General features: G+C 41.4%; 1 pseudogene; it reads left to right on the top strand.

Moving 5' to 3' along the window:
• Positions 1–357: 357 nt before the first annotated feature.
• On the top strand, positions 358–12,128 carry LOC139379161 (piggyBac transposable element-derived protein 4-like; annotated as a pseudogene).
• The last annotated feature ends 2,096 nt before the right edge of the window (positions 12,129–14,224 follow it).

The following is a 14,224-nucleotide window of genomic DNA, read 5'->3' as shown; positions in this document are numbered from 1 at the left end:
AACCTGTAATTTAAGTGGATTTATATTTGCATTTCATGTAGTGGAAATACACAAAATAGTCCAAATTGGTAAAGTGAAATGAAAAAAATGAACTTGTTTCAAAAAATTCCAAAACAAAACAAATGGAAAAGTGGTGTGTGCATATGTATTCACCCCCTTTGCTATGAAGCCCCTAAATAAGATCTGGTGCAGCCAATTACCTTCAGAAGTCACATAATTAGTTAAATAAAGTCCACCTGTGTGCAATCTAAGTGTCACATGATCTGTCACATGATCTCAGTAAATATTCACCTGTTCTGAAAGGCCCCAGAGTCTGCAACACCACTAAGCAAGGGGCACCACCCAACAAGCGGCACCATGAAGACCAAGGAGCTCTCGAAACAGGTCAGGTACAAAGTTGTGGAGAAGTACAGATCAGGGTTGGGTTATAACAAAATATATCCGAAACTTTGAACATCCCACAGAGCACCATTAAATCCATTATTAAAAAATTTAAAGAATATGGCACCACAACAAACCTGCCAAGAGAGGGCCGCCCACCAAAACTCACAGACCAGGCAAGGAAGGCATTAATCAGAGAGGCAACAAAGAGACCAAAGACAACTCTGAAGGAGTTGCACTGCTCCACAGATGAGATTAGAGTATCTGTACATAGGACTACTTTAAGACGTACACTCCACAGAGCTGGGCTTTACGAAAGAGTGGCCAGAGAAAAGCCATTGCTTAATGAAAAAAATAAGCTAACACGTTTGGTGTTCGCCAAAAGGCATGTGAGAGACTCCCCACTAAAATTGAGCTGTTTGGCCATCAAGGAAAATGCTATGTCTGGCGCAAACCAAACACCTCTCATCACCCTTTTCTTCATCGCAGGGACTGGGAAACTGGTCAGAATTGAAGGAATGAGGGATGGCGCTAAATACAGGGAAATTCTTGAAGGAAATCTGTTTGTCGTCCAGAGATTTGAGACTGGGATGGAGGTTCACCTTCACAAGGACAATGACCCTAAGCATACTGCTAAAGCAACACTTGAGTGGTTTAAGGGGAAATATTTCAATGTCTTGGAATGGCCCAGTCAAAGCCCAGACCTCAATACAATTGAGAATATTTGGTATGACTTAAAGATTGTGTACATCAGCGGAACCCATCCAACTTGAAGGAGCTGGAGCAGTTTTGCCTTAAAGAATGAGCAAAAATCCCAGTGGCTAAATGTGCCAAGCTTATAGAGACATACCCCAAGAGACTTGCAGCTGTACTTGCTGCAAAAGGTGCGTCTACAAAGTATTGCCTTTGGGGGGGTAAATAGTTATTCACACTCAAGTTCTGTTTTTTTGTCTTATTTCTTGTTTGTTTCACAATAAAATATATTTTGCATCTTCAAAGTGGTAGGCATGTTGTGTAAATCAAATGATACAAACCCCCCCCCCCAAAAAAAAATCCATTTTAATTCCAGGTTGTAAGGCAACAAAATAGGAAAAATGCCAAGGGGGTGAATACATTCGCAAGCCACTGTTATCCTCTACCTTTTCACAAGTCCCAATTACCCAACAAAACCATATATTCCAAACATTGCTACGAGCCCAACTGTGCATTGGTTGCCCTGAGGCACTCTCATTGAAAGTTACATATAGCCCAAATCGAATTCATAATGCTAAAAGATAACAGACAATGATCATGTTAAAAACAATATGGTAACTTTATTGGTAAACCCACAATGATATTTACATAGCAAAAGGCATGCTGTAACTAACAGAATGTTGTGTTTGCTATTCCTATTCTGAAGATTACCCAGTATGGATAGCTGCAGCCCAATATAGCGACCGGAGTATGGACGTGTGGGTGTGTCGAAAATAGTTGTTGTATGAAAAGTGAATAAGCTAATTTGGCAGATTTATTGCCACTCAAGACCGTTTTGCGTTGCTGATTGGGCTCCACGACAAGGGTTAGATGAAGGGTTAGTTAAAAGGGTTAATGTTAGGGTTAGGTGAAGGGTTAGTGAAAAGGGTTACGGGTAGGTGAAGGGTTAGTTAAAATGGTTAATGTTAGGGTTAGGTGAAGGGTTAGTTAAAAGGGTTAATGTTAGGGTTAGTTAAAAGGGTTAATGTTAGGGTTAGGTGAAGGGTTAGTTAAAAGGGTTAATGTTAGGGTTAGGTGAAGGGTTAGTTAAAAGGGTTAATGTTAGGGTTAGGTGAAGGGTTAGTTAAAAGGGTTAATGTTAGGGTTAGGTGAAGGGTTAGTTAAAAGGGTTAATGTTAGGGTTAGGTGAAGGGTTAGTTAAAAGGGTTAATGTTAGGGTTAGGTGAAGGGTTAGTTAAAAGAGTTAATGTTAGGGTTAGGTGAAGGGTTAGTTAAAAGGGTTAATGTTAATGTTAGGTGAAGGGTTAGTTAAAAGGGTTAAGGTTAGGGTTAGGTGAAGGGTTAGTTAAAAGGGTTAATGTTAAGGTTAGGTGAAGGTTTAGTTAAAAGGGTTAATGTTAGGGTTAGGTGAAGGGTTAGTTAAAAGGGTTAATGTTAGGGTTAGGTGAAGGGTTAGTTAAAAGGATTAATGTTAGGGTTAGGTGAAGGGTTAGTGAAAAGGGTTAGGGTTAGGTGAAGGGTTAGTTAAAATGGTTAATGTTAGGGTTAGGTGAAGGGTTAGTTAAAAGGGTTAATGTTAGGGTTAGGTGAAGGGTTAGTTAAAAGGGTTAATGTTAGGGTTAGGTGAAGGGTTAGTTAAAAGGGTTAATGTTAGGGTTAGGTGAAGGGTTAGTTAAAAGGGTTAATTAAAAGGGTTAATGTTAGGGTTAGGTGAAGGGTTAGTTAAAAGGGTTAAGGTTAGGGTTAGGTGAAGGGTTAGTTAAAAGGGTTAATGTTAGGGTTAGGTGAAGGGTTAGTTAAAAGGGTTAATGTTAATGTTAGGTGAAGGGTTAGTTAAAAGGGTTAATGTTAGGGTTAGGTGAAGGGTTAGTTAAAAGGGTTAATGTTAATGTTAGGTGAAGGGTTAGTTAAAAGGGTTAATGTTAGGGTTAGGTGAAGGGTTAGTTAAAAGGGTTAATGTTAGGGTTAGGTGAAGGGTTAGTTAAAAGGGTTAATGTTAATGTTAGGTGAAGGGTTAGTTAAAAGGGTTAATGTTAGGGTTAGGTGAAGGGTTAGTTAAAAGGATTAATGTTAGGGTTAGGTGAAGGGTTAGTTAAAAGGGTTAATGTTAGGGTTAGGTGAAGGGTTAGTTAAAAGGGTTAATGTTAGGGTTAGGTGAAGGGTTAGTTAAAAGGGTTAATGTTAGGGTTAGGTGAAGGGTTAGTTAAAAGGGTTAAGGTTAGGGTTAGGTGAAGGGTTAGTTAAAAGGGTTAATGTTAGGGTTAGGTGAAGGGTTAGTTAAAAGGGTTAAGGTTAAGGTTAGGTGAAGGGTTAGTTAAAAGGGTTAGGGTTAGGTGAAGGGTTAGTTAAAAGGGTTAATGTTAGGGTTAGGTGAAGGGTTAGTTAAAAGGGTTAATGTTAGGGTTAGGTGAAGGGTTAGTGAAAAGGGTTAGGGTTAGTTAAAAGGGTTAAGGTTAGGATTAGGTGAAGGGTTAGTTAAAAGGGTTAATGTTAGGGTTAGGTGAAGGGTTAGTTAAAAGGGTTAATGTTAGGGTTAGGTGAAGGGTTAGTGAAAAGGGTTAGGGTTAGGTGAAGGGTTAGTTAAAAGGGTTTATTTCAGGGTTAGGTGAAGGGTTAGTTAAAAGGGTTAAGGTTAAGGTTAGGTGAAGGGTTAGTTAAAAGGGTTAGGGTTAGGTGAAGGGTTAGTTAAAAGGGTTAATGTTAGGGTTAGGTGAAGGGTTAGTTAAAAGGGTTAATGTTAGGGTTAGGTGAAGGGTTAGTGAAAAGGGTTAGGGTTAGTTAAAAGGGTTAAGGTTAGGATTAGGTGAAGGGTTAGTTAAAAGGGTTAATGTTAGGGTTAGGTGAAGGGTTAGTTAAAAGGGTTAATGTTAGGGTTAGGTGAAGGGTTAGTGAAAAGGGTTAGGGTTAGGTGAAGGGTTAGTTAAAAGGGTTTATTTCAGGGTTAGGTGAAGGGTTAGTTAAAAGGGTTAAGGGAAGGGTTAGTGAAAAGGGTTAGGGTTAGGTGAAGGGTTAGTTAAAAGGGTTAGGGTTAGGTGAAGGGTTAGTTAAAAGGGTTAGGGTTAGGTGAAGGGTTAGTTAAAAGGGTTAATGTTAGGGTTAGGTGAAGGGTTAGTTAAAAGGGTTAATGTTAGGGTTAGTTAAAAGGGTTAATGTTAGGTTTAGGTGAAGGGTTAGCTAAAAGGGTTAGGGTTAGGTGAAGGGTTAGTTAAAAGGGTAAAGGTTAGGGCAAGGGTTAGCTAACATGCTAAGTAGTTGCAAAGTAGCTCAAAACTAGTGAGTAGTTGAAAAGTTGCTAAAATGCCAAAGTTGTCTGTGATGAGATTTGAACTTCCAACCTTTAAGTTGCTAGACATTCGCATTATGTGCCTATCCATCCACCCACCCTTTTTTTGTCTTATGTAACCATACCAAAAGTAACATTCCATACTAAATGGAGAATCCGGATTTACGTACAGAATAATACGAAATGCTCTGAGTCCAGGTTGCCATACCAGGAGAGGGATACTTGGTCTAAAGATAACAACACCACTACGCAATACATTATACTGAGGTATTTGTCACTGCTGGCTTTGACTGCCACACTTAGTTCCTAGTTGGTTAGTAGAATGAAAGGGTAGAGTATAACCTAGTCCTATGTTAGGCAGCTTAAATTACTGTAGGTGAATGCTTGGAATCCCCCACACAAAGCAGCATGCGATGCTCTCTGAAAACTGTAAAGTACTGTAGAACCATGTGTAATTTGTCCGGAAGCAGACTCAGAATGCCCGTGGGGACCCAGAAGGGTGTAACCCCGGAGATCACAGCCGTCCTGGCAACAGCAGGAGAGCGTGGCTGCACGTCTTGTTCTCTGACCTTGTGGGAAATCTTTTCATCTGCATATTGTGCCCGTCAACCTTACAGACCCCACATCGATGTAGCTGTAGGGGTTTAGGGTTGTTAGTTGGATCATCTCGAGGCCAGGAGACTGTACCAGGCAACAAGGAAACAGAGGTCCTAAAAACAGAGTCACAACAGGGAGTATGTACTGGAGGCTTGTTCAATCTATTAAATGAAGAAACTGTTTTTTGTGGGTTTTTTTGCATTGTCTTCTGAAACAGTGTGTGTATGTGTGCACGTTTGTGCTTGTGTATGTGTGTTAACGTGGGCGCTGTGTGTGTGTGTGTACATGCTCTGTGTGTACCATATACACACAGCTTACAGCATTATCCGCTGCACTACGGATCAGGAGCTGATCTCTCTGCCCACACAGGTTTAGTGAAAGTACCCTTCCTATATACTGTGTCAGCAAAATTTATATAGGTTCAGTACTTTTGTGAAACAGCACATTTGAAAAATACACTACCGTCCAAAAATTTGGGGTCACTTTGAAATGTCCTTGTTTTTGAAAGAAAAGCACTTTTTTTTTTGTTGTCCCAGGTATCTCCGGTTCTGACACCCGGATCTGAGATCACCTCCAAAACAAAAACAAAACAAGAAACACTCCCCGATGCTTCCCTTAATTGAGGTGTTATTCTGTAACAATGTGCGCTGAGAGTCGAGAAGCAAGTTCAGGGAGTGAGTGTTTTCATAAATATATACAACATAATACAAAATAAGACAAACAGACAACGCACAGACATGACACGGAAACAATAAATAATAGAGGCCGGAGAGGGAGCACATGTGACAAAATAGAAATGCAAACTGGTTGGTCTTCAGAAGTAGATGGGAGGGATTAAAGGTAGCTGAAGGATGGGACTAAAAACAAACAAAATATTGTGAAATATATTGTGTCCGTAAAATGTATATGGTGGAAGTAGAAGTTTAAGTGTTGTTGACCATTAGTTTACTCCATTTAGGGGAGGGTTGGTATGGTTAGGGCAAAATAATAATAATAATAAACAACAACAAAAGTACCCTCTCCCTGAAGGAACTGATCCGAGGAGAGAGGATGAGGGGGAAGACGGGGTAGACGGGACTGGCTGCAAGGAACCTTTCAGTCCACTGCACATCAAGTGCCCAACGAGCAATGCCGACCTTTCATGAAATGCACAATAAAATCTTTAAATGCCATTTCAAGGCTACTGAACGCAAGATAAATGGCCTGAAATAGCCTTTTGCATGCAGCCCCGTGTCTTCCAGTACTTAACAACATTAGGAGAGAGATGGAGAAAATGTCTAAATAGCCCAGACTGCAATATAACCCCATAAACAAATCATGCCCATAAGGTGTTCACTGCTACATGACAATGTGACATTTTGAAAACAATCCTCATTATATCTTTTCTTATCTCAAAAGTGGATCGTGTTTATTTAGAGTATCGGATTGATACTGTCTTTGCTGATTATTAAAATGGAAATTGTGACTAGTTTCTTAAATTAAAGCCAAGTGTGTGTGTGTGTCTGTGTTATTGGACTGGGCCAGCTCTTACTCAAAGCTGCCTGCCTGCGATCGATATATTATATTATTAGGATTTTAATAAAACACAAAGCCATCTCACTCTTTTGAAAGAGACCCCCATATTCAACTAGTTTAGATGGAATTAAATGAAGACGAATAATATGTTTTATTGTCACATACACCAGATAGGTGCAGTGAAATGTGTTGTTTTACAGGGTCAGCCATAGTAGTACGATGCCCCTGCAACAAATTATGGTTAAGTGGCTTGCTCAAGGGCACATCAACAGAATTCTCACCTCGTCAGCTTGGGTATTTAAACCAACAATCTTTCCGTTATTGGCCCAATGCTCTAACCGGTAGGCTACCTGCCACCCTAAATCTGTCTGATAGCGCAGGCTTTCATAGAGACTGTACTATATTAAAAAAAGTTAGCTTATTCTGCACTTTCAAAATACCTTGACTTAAAGGTTTGGCTTAATATTGGAACACCCCAAAAAAGGGGTGTTCTGCTATCCTTTCTGCTAACATAACCATTTATTCCTAGTTTTCCTAGTTTAGTTTGTCTTTCTGTTGTTAGCCAGGTCAATTACAAGAACGCCATCATCTATTGATAATCTGCACGATGTCTCAAATCTCGACAAGCACTGAGTCAACCTTTTGTTGTGGCACATGGTTTGTGAATGTGTGTTGAAAGGTAGCATGGGGAACAGAAACACAGCCTTTCCCCCAATATGTTTGAATAATGGATTTGAAAAGGGTAAGCAAAGTGGACCAGTGGTTTGAGTATGCCCATGCTTCAAGCTACCTTAGTGGCCTAACAACACATGATACAGGATGCAGCCAGGCATACTGCTGTCTGAAACCTTGAACATCAGACCTGTGGAGACCTCAGGTGGCAAACAGTGCTTTCCCTTCTCCAATCACACAATCTCTGTCTACTTTGACAAAGATAAAGAATGATTTAACTGTCTTTCTGCTGAGAAGATGGCTATTCAATATTTTACCACTAGTGGCCATGCTGCTATAATCATTTTATGTTGACATCAAGTGTTATTGTAGTAGAATAGTGGCTAAGACTTTTGTTGTTTCTGACGGTAGATGGAAATAATGTCAAAATTATTCAGTGTTTCCTTATTTGGAATATTTCAGAAGTTGAAATGAACTTCCCTGGATAAAACATGGACCTAAAATGCTAATGAATCCTAATTTGAGTATTTCTTATACATATATTTCATATATGGATAGTATTATATGTACACCACACGTTACGCACCACACACACACACACACACACACACACACACACACACACACACACACACACACATACATACATACATACATACATACACTTTCCCAACATTTATGCTTGGGGCGGCTGATATAAAGTGCATTAATTATTTAAAGTAGTTGCAGAGAAAAATCTGGATTACTCCATGAATCAAGAGCACAATGGAACACTATTTATGTACGCAGTTTAAGTATTTACACCAACAGTTGAGCGTTGCAGTTGAACTGATTTGCTCTGGTAAATTATGTAACTAGATGAAATGCATGATTAATAAGCAGTTTAAAGTTTGGTTACATCAACACTCCCTTAATGTGTTTGTCTGCATTTACCCTTCATGCCTCCCAACACAACCCACCACATTGAACTGAGGAAACACGTGGGTTTTTGTGACCCCATGCATCACAAAGATGCTTCTTCCTTTTCTTCTCATCATCTCCTCTTCTGAATCTGACCTGGTGGGAGCTTGTTTGATATGCAGACTGCAAAGTCCGCTTGATATGAGTCCACACAATAAAATTTTGGGCTACTAGTCTCAGGAAAGATGACTTGGTGGCATTTTCAGCTGCGGAGGGAAGAATAGGAAGAGGGAATAAGAGAGAGAAAAGGGAAAAGTATTCTCCGTCCCTGACGGTATCAAATCAGCTGTGTGACTCAAGTCATCCAGGGTGAAAACACCCAGAGTTATCTGTGTGAATCACTGATTAGTTCCTCACCATTGACTATTTCTGTTTGATGGTTATTTAGCATGCCCCTCTTTATGCCTCACTCCCTGTGCCTCATCAGCACATCACCACATCAATGTACCATCCCTTCTTAAGGGATCCAATCACCTCACTCCGATGTCTAACTGTCCATCACGGGGTGACAATTCCTTGTAGGTGTCAGACATTACCTTAAATGTAACATATCTCTAATTAAACACAGTGACCAGTGTTATTTTAATAATTTGATTTAACCATTTTATATTCAGTATAGCAGCGGCCAGCGGACTTTCCATGTCTCCCAAAACAATGTACTCTTCCTCGGGATGTAATGGATTAGTACCGACTGTCTGCCACTGGCGCAGCCGAGGTGGAGGAATTATATGAGCCGCGAGAAAAAAAACCATTCTAAAGCTCCCACCACTTATTCCCGCAACGGAAAGATAGTTTATCACATTCTAAATCAGCCCCATCTCTCTAGGCTCTCTGAGCTAGCTTCCTCCTCAGCTCCCCTTACATCCTCATAAGCCAGCACACATGGCAGACTTGGCCTTTCCCATCTGCTGGTGCTGAGTTGTGTCTCTCTGCTTTGACCAGGCTTCTACCCACTTCATTAATACAACAAATGTTACGTTCTCTAGAGGAGGGTATTCGATTCAATACCTTAACGGCCTCTATTCAATTCCTCTCCTACGGTGTCGTGCATCTTGATATGTGAAGAACATTAGCTGACGGAAGTGCACAGTAACATTTCAAATGGCAAGTCCATTTATTCGTGAAATGCCCGCCACTTAGTCCTAAAGGGTTGTCACTAATGGAGGAAGTTCAATCAGTTCTCTGGTTAATCTGACATTAAAACGTGCCCTGGTGGTGATAATAACACAAGTAGCCACCGGCCCCCTGTCTGGGAGGACGATTTAAACGTTAATAGTCCAGCAAGCCGCCAATTCAATTTTGACCTTGATTTTACAGCTGAAACATTCCTTTTCAAAATGTTCAAATCCCTCCACGTTTCCCGTCATGAATTATGCACAGCCGTTGTCTAACTATTTGACGTTTAGGCAGCGTTTCTAAAAACACACGTCAGTGGAGGAGCCAATTCTAAAATGAAAGCGGGGCCTGTGAAGTTCACCATGGGCCCTGTTGATATTCTGTTGTGCAAATTGCCAAGTTAACTGCCCACACATTAAACAGTGGGCTATAATTATCTCAGCGATTCAGAACACCAAAATGAGCAAAGTTCTCATTTATGACTGACTTGTAGTTCAAGTACAGACTTTTGTTGAAACTGGCATGAGGACACTTTGCTAAATTAATGTGATAGACAACTATGCTCAACAGTACCTTGGGAGAAGACTACACTCTGAAAAAAAGGGTTCCAAAGGGGTTCTTCGGCTGTCCCCATAGGATAACCCTTTTTGGTTCCAGGTAGAACCCTTTGAGGAAAGGGCTCTACCTGAAACCCAAAAGGGTTCTTTAAAGGGTTGGGGACAGCTGAAGAACCATTTTAGGTTCTAGATAGCATAATTTTTTCTAAGAGTGTAGATAAATGTTAAACTAAAGGACAGAGCAGGAAACATACACTGAGTGTACAAAACATTAAGAACAGCTGCTCTGACCAGGTTAATCCAGGTGAAAGCTATCATCCCTTATTGATGTCACTTGTTAAAAATCCACTTCAATCATTGTAGATGAAGGGGAGGAGATTAACAATATTTAAGCCTGGAGATAATTGAGACATGGATTGTGTATGTGTGCCATTGAGAGGGTGAATGGGCAAGACAAAGGATTTAAGTGCCTTTGAACGGGGTATGGTAATAGATGCCAGGCGCAGTGGTTTGTGTCAAGAACTGCAATGATGCTAGGTTTTTCACACTCAACAGTTCCTTGTGTGTATCAAGAATGATCCACCACCCAAAGGACATCCTGCCAACTTGACACAACTGTGGCTATGGGAAGCATTGGAGTCAACATGGGCCAGCATCCCTGTTGAACGTTTTTCGACACGTTGTAGAGTCCATGCCTCGATGAATCGGGGCTGTTCAACGCAATATGAGAAATTGAGATTATGTGTGCTACTGATTTAAAAACTTTCTTGTGCATGTGCAGAATCTCCCCTCCACGACCCCTCCACGACCCCACACATGACTCAAATTCACAGACAAAACAAAAACAATTTCAGACAAAATAAACATTTCTTGAAAGCATTGCTTACTAATGGGGGAATGCAGTCAGAGGCTATAAAGGTGCTGCAGATGACAGTCCCCCCAGTTCTCTCTTTACTGAAGCCATGAGTGCACATTTCAGTGCCCAACAGGTCGAAGATCGGATTTTTTCAGATGTCCAGGAGGAACAAGAGAACAATGATTTAGAAGAGTAGGAGGTATCTGAAGAAGAAGATCCCCCCCCCAAGCTGAAAGAGAGACATTTTTGTCAAAGAATAGCAAAATAACATGGTCCTTGTCACCATATGACACCCAGGGCAGGATGGCAGCACAACATGTCATAAGGATGACCCCAGGGTCCACAAGACATGCAGTTGCCCATGTCCAGGACATCGCCTCAACGTTCTACATGTTCATCACACCAGCCATCGAAAAAATAATCCTGGAGATGACACATTTGGAGGGTTTCTGTAAATATGGAGACAACTGGAAAAGGATGGATGAGATTGACCTGCGTGCCTACATCGGGCTGCTAATCTTAGCGGGCGTGTACAGGTCCTGAGGCGAGGCTACATGTAGTCTCTGAGAAGCAAAGTGGAAGGGTGATTTTCCGAGCCACGATGCCACTGAAAGTCTTTCACACTTTCTCAAGAACGCTACGATTTGATAACCGTGAGTCAAGACCTGCAGGACGTGTGAGAGACAAACTGTCGGTCATAAGTGAGATCTGGGAGAAGTGGGTGGAGCGTCTGCCATACCTCTACAACCCTGGGCCTGAAGTAACAGTGGATGAGCAACTGGTTCCATTCAAATGGTTCCATTCAACTGGTTCCATTTATTATGTATTGCTGTAATATCATTGATTTATGTGATTGTTTTATGTGACACTGATACTAATTAGTGATAGTAATCTCTATTGTCAAAAGGTCGCTGTCCTTTCCGGCAGTATATGCCCAGCAAGCCAGCAAAGTATGGCATCAAGATATGGGTGGCCTGTGACGCACAATCCAGCTACGCTTGGAAGATAAAAGTCTACACAGGGAAGCCGACCAGAGGAGGCCCGGAGAAGAACCAGGGGATGCGGGTTGTGCTTGATGTGACAGATGGACTGAAGGGGCAAAATGTCACGTGTGACAATTTCTTCACCTCTTATGAACTCAGCCAGCAGCTCCGGAAGAGGAAGATTACCATGGTTGGCACAGATAGAAAGAACAAGTGTGAGCTCCCCCTGCACTCCTCGCAACAAGGGGGAGAGAGGCCTTCTCATCAAAGTTTGCCTTCACCCCCAGCACCACTCTAGTTTCTGGACAGGACAGGACAGGAAGCCAGCCATCATCCTGGACTACAACCACAATAAAGGAGGCGTGGACAACCTGGACAAGGTTATTGGAACTTACAGCTGCAGGAGGATGACTGCCCGCTGTCCCCTGGTCATCTTCTATAATATCATTGATGTGTCCTCATACAATGCCTTTGTGATACGGAACAAGATCAGCCATACCTGTGTCACACCGTGATCTGTTTCACCTGTCCTTGTGATTGTCTCCACCCCCTCCAGGTGTCGCTTATTGTCTCCGGTGTATATATCCCTGTGTTTCCTGTTTTTCTGTGCCAGTTCGTCTTGTTTGCCAGTCAACCAGCGTTTTTCCGTGCTCCTATATTTTTTCCAGTATCTTTTGGTTCTATTCCTCCTGGTTTCGACCCTTGCCTGTCCTGACTCTGAACCCGCCTGCCTGACCACTCTACCTGTTCTGTCTTCAAGCCTGCCTATCCCCTTGTACTGTTTTGACTCGCATCTGGTTACTGGACCCCTGTCTGACCTGACCTCGAGACTGCCCTTCGTCTGGTACTGTTTTGGACTCTGACCCGGTTTATGAACCCTCTCCTGTCCCCGACCTACCTTTTGCCTGGATTAATAAATATCAGAGCTCAACCATCTGCTTCCTGTGTCTGCATTTGGGTCTCGCCTTGTGTCCTTATAATCTGGATGCCTGATAAGCGGAACAAGAGGAGGGTGTTCTTGGAGTAGCTGGGAAAGGCACTTGTAACCCCACACATTCAAAGAAGGGAGCGCCTCCTCCGAACAGCAGCCTATGCAGCGCTTGTGAAAGCTGTTCAGGGGGCTGAATCTTGTCTTGATCCTCCTGAGTCTCGGGCAGGCAAGAAGGGGAGATGCCAATTTTGCCCCCAAAAGAAGGACTATAAAACAAATGCACTCTGCTGCACACAGTGAGAAATACATCTGCAAAGTCCATGCACACACACTTGCATACTGTCCTACATGTACTAATTAGAGTTGATTGATTTATTTTCTTCCCGTTTTTGTTTTGTATGTCTCTTATCTTATTTTATTCTTATTGTTGTTCTTTATACACCTTGTGGGTGGGGGCAATGGTTAAACAAAATGGGAGAAGACTAGTATTTTGTAGTTGAATTGTTGCCAAAAAGTTCAAGACTGTTATTGTTTCCCTTCGATAAAATGCATTCAAAACTACTTTCTTCACATTTCTGCTACTTTCTTAAGTGCTAGCTCTTGCTAAACAAGTGCTCTGACAAGTGCTAGCTCTTGCTAAAAAAAATTGTTTACACCTATGCAATATCTTTAGCAATAATAATAACAATAATAATAAACCTCTACTTTCATAAAGAAAACAATTATGACAGGTGGGCTGTAATAATAACAAGTGTTCACTGATTAAATGCAGTCTTTCTGCAATGTGAAGAGAGAAAACCCAGATATTCACAAAGTTTGTGATGAATGACAGGTTGTGTCTTCATGCAAAATAGATTTGGGGTTTAAAATTCAATTCAGCTTTATTTTAGGGGTTTAGTGAAGACCCTTAGGACAAGGGGAGTATACAGAATGTCAAGACTACACAAGGGTTAAAAAACAAATGTTATTATTACATGGTTCCGTGGTGACTTTTTTGAGATGACAGATCCTTTGATACATTATTGCAGAGCGTGTTCAGAACTGCAGTATGTGAAAAGACTGCTTTTCACTCTTCAGTTCTCCCCGGCTTTTGTAGTTTCTGACAGGAGAGTGACAGGTTGAGAATAGAGTGGGCACAGCTTAAAAAATAACACCAGTGACCAAAAAGTCTGTGAAAAGTAATGGGAAGAAATTGACAACAATTGTTGGGGTTTAACTGCAATTCTCTTAGAACAAAAGGTGGTATCTAGAACCTAAAACGCTTTTCTGCTTTTCGTCCCAATAGGAGAACCTATCGAAGAACCCTTTTTCATTTCCAGTTGAACCCTTTTGGGAACCCAAAAGAGTTCTACGTGGAACCAAAAAGGGTTCTACGTGGAACCAAAAAGGAGACAACAGAAGAACCCTTTTGGAATCCTTTTCGTCTAAGAGTGTAGTGTTTTAGTTAACCTAACTTGATCTTGGTGGAAAAATATGTAGGCCTACAACTTGTGTAAGCCTAGACCTACAACCATACAGCGTTTTAAACTTGTATTATCACTTCCCACAGGCTATTGGTGAGAATGAGATTTGCCGTGACGGAAGAGTATGGCTTGATTAAGGTACAGCACAAAAGAGGAACGACAATCCTTTGCCTAAGAAAAGCTCCAACTATGGAACAATTTCATCTGAAATGGGAGC

The sequence above is a fragment of the Oncorhynchus clarkii genome, chromosome 21 (genome assembly GCF_045791955.1).
Source record: "Oncorhynchus clarkii lewisi isolate Uvic-CL-2024 chromosome 21, UVic_Ocla_1.0, whole genome shotgun sequence".
In the NCBI taxonomy this organism is placed as follows: Eukaryota; Metazoa; Chordata; class Actinopteri; order Salmoniformes; family Salmonidae; genus Oncorhynchus; species Oncorhynchus clarkii.
Note: the sequence above shows the minus strand (reverse complement) of the source record. Positions and strands in the feature narration are given on the sequence as shown.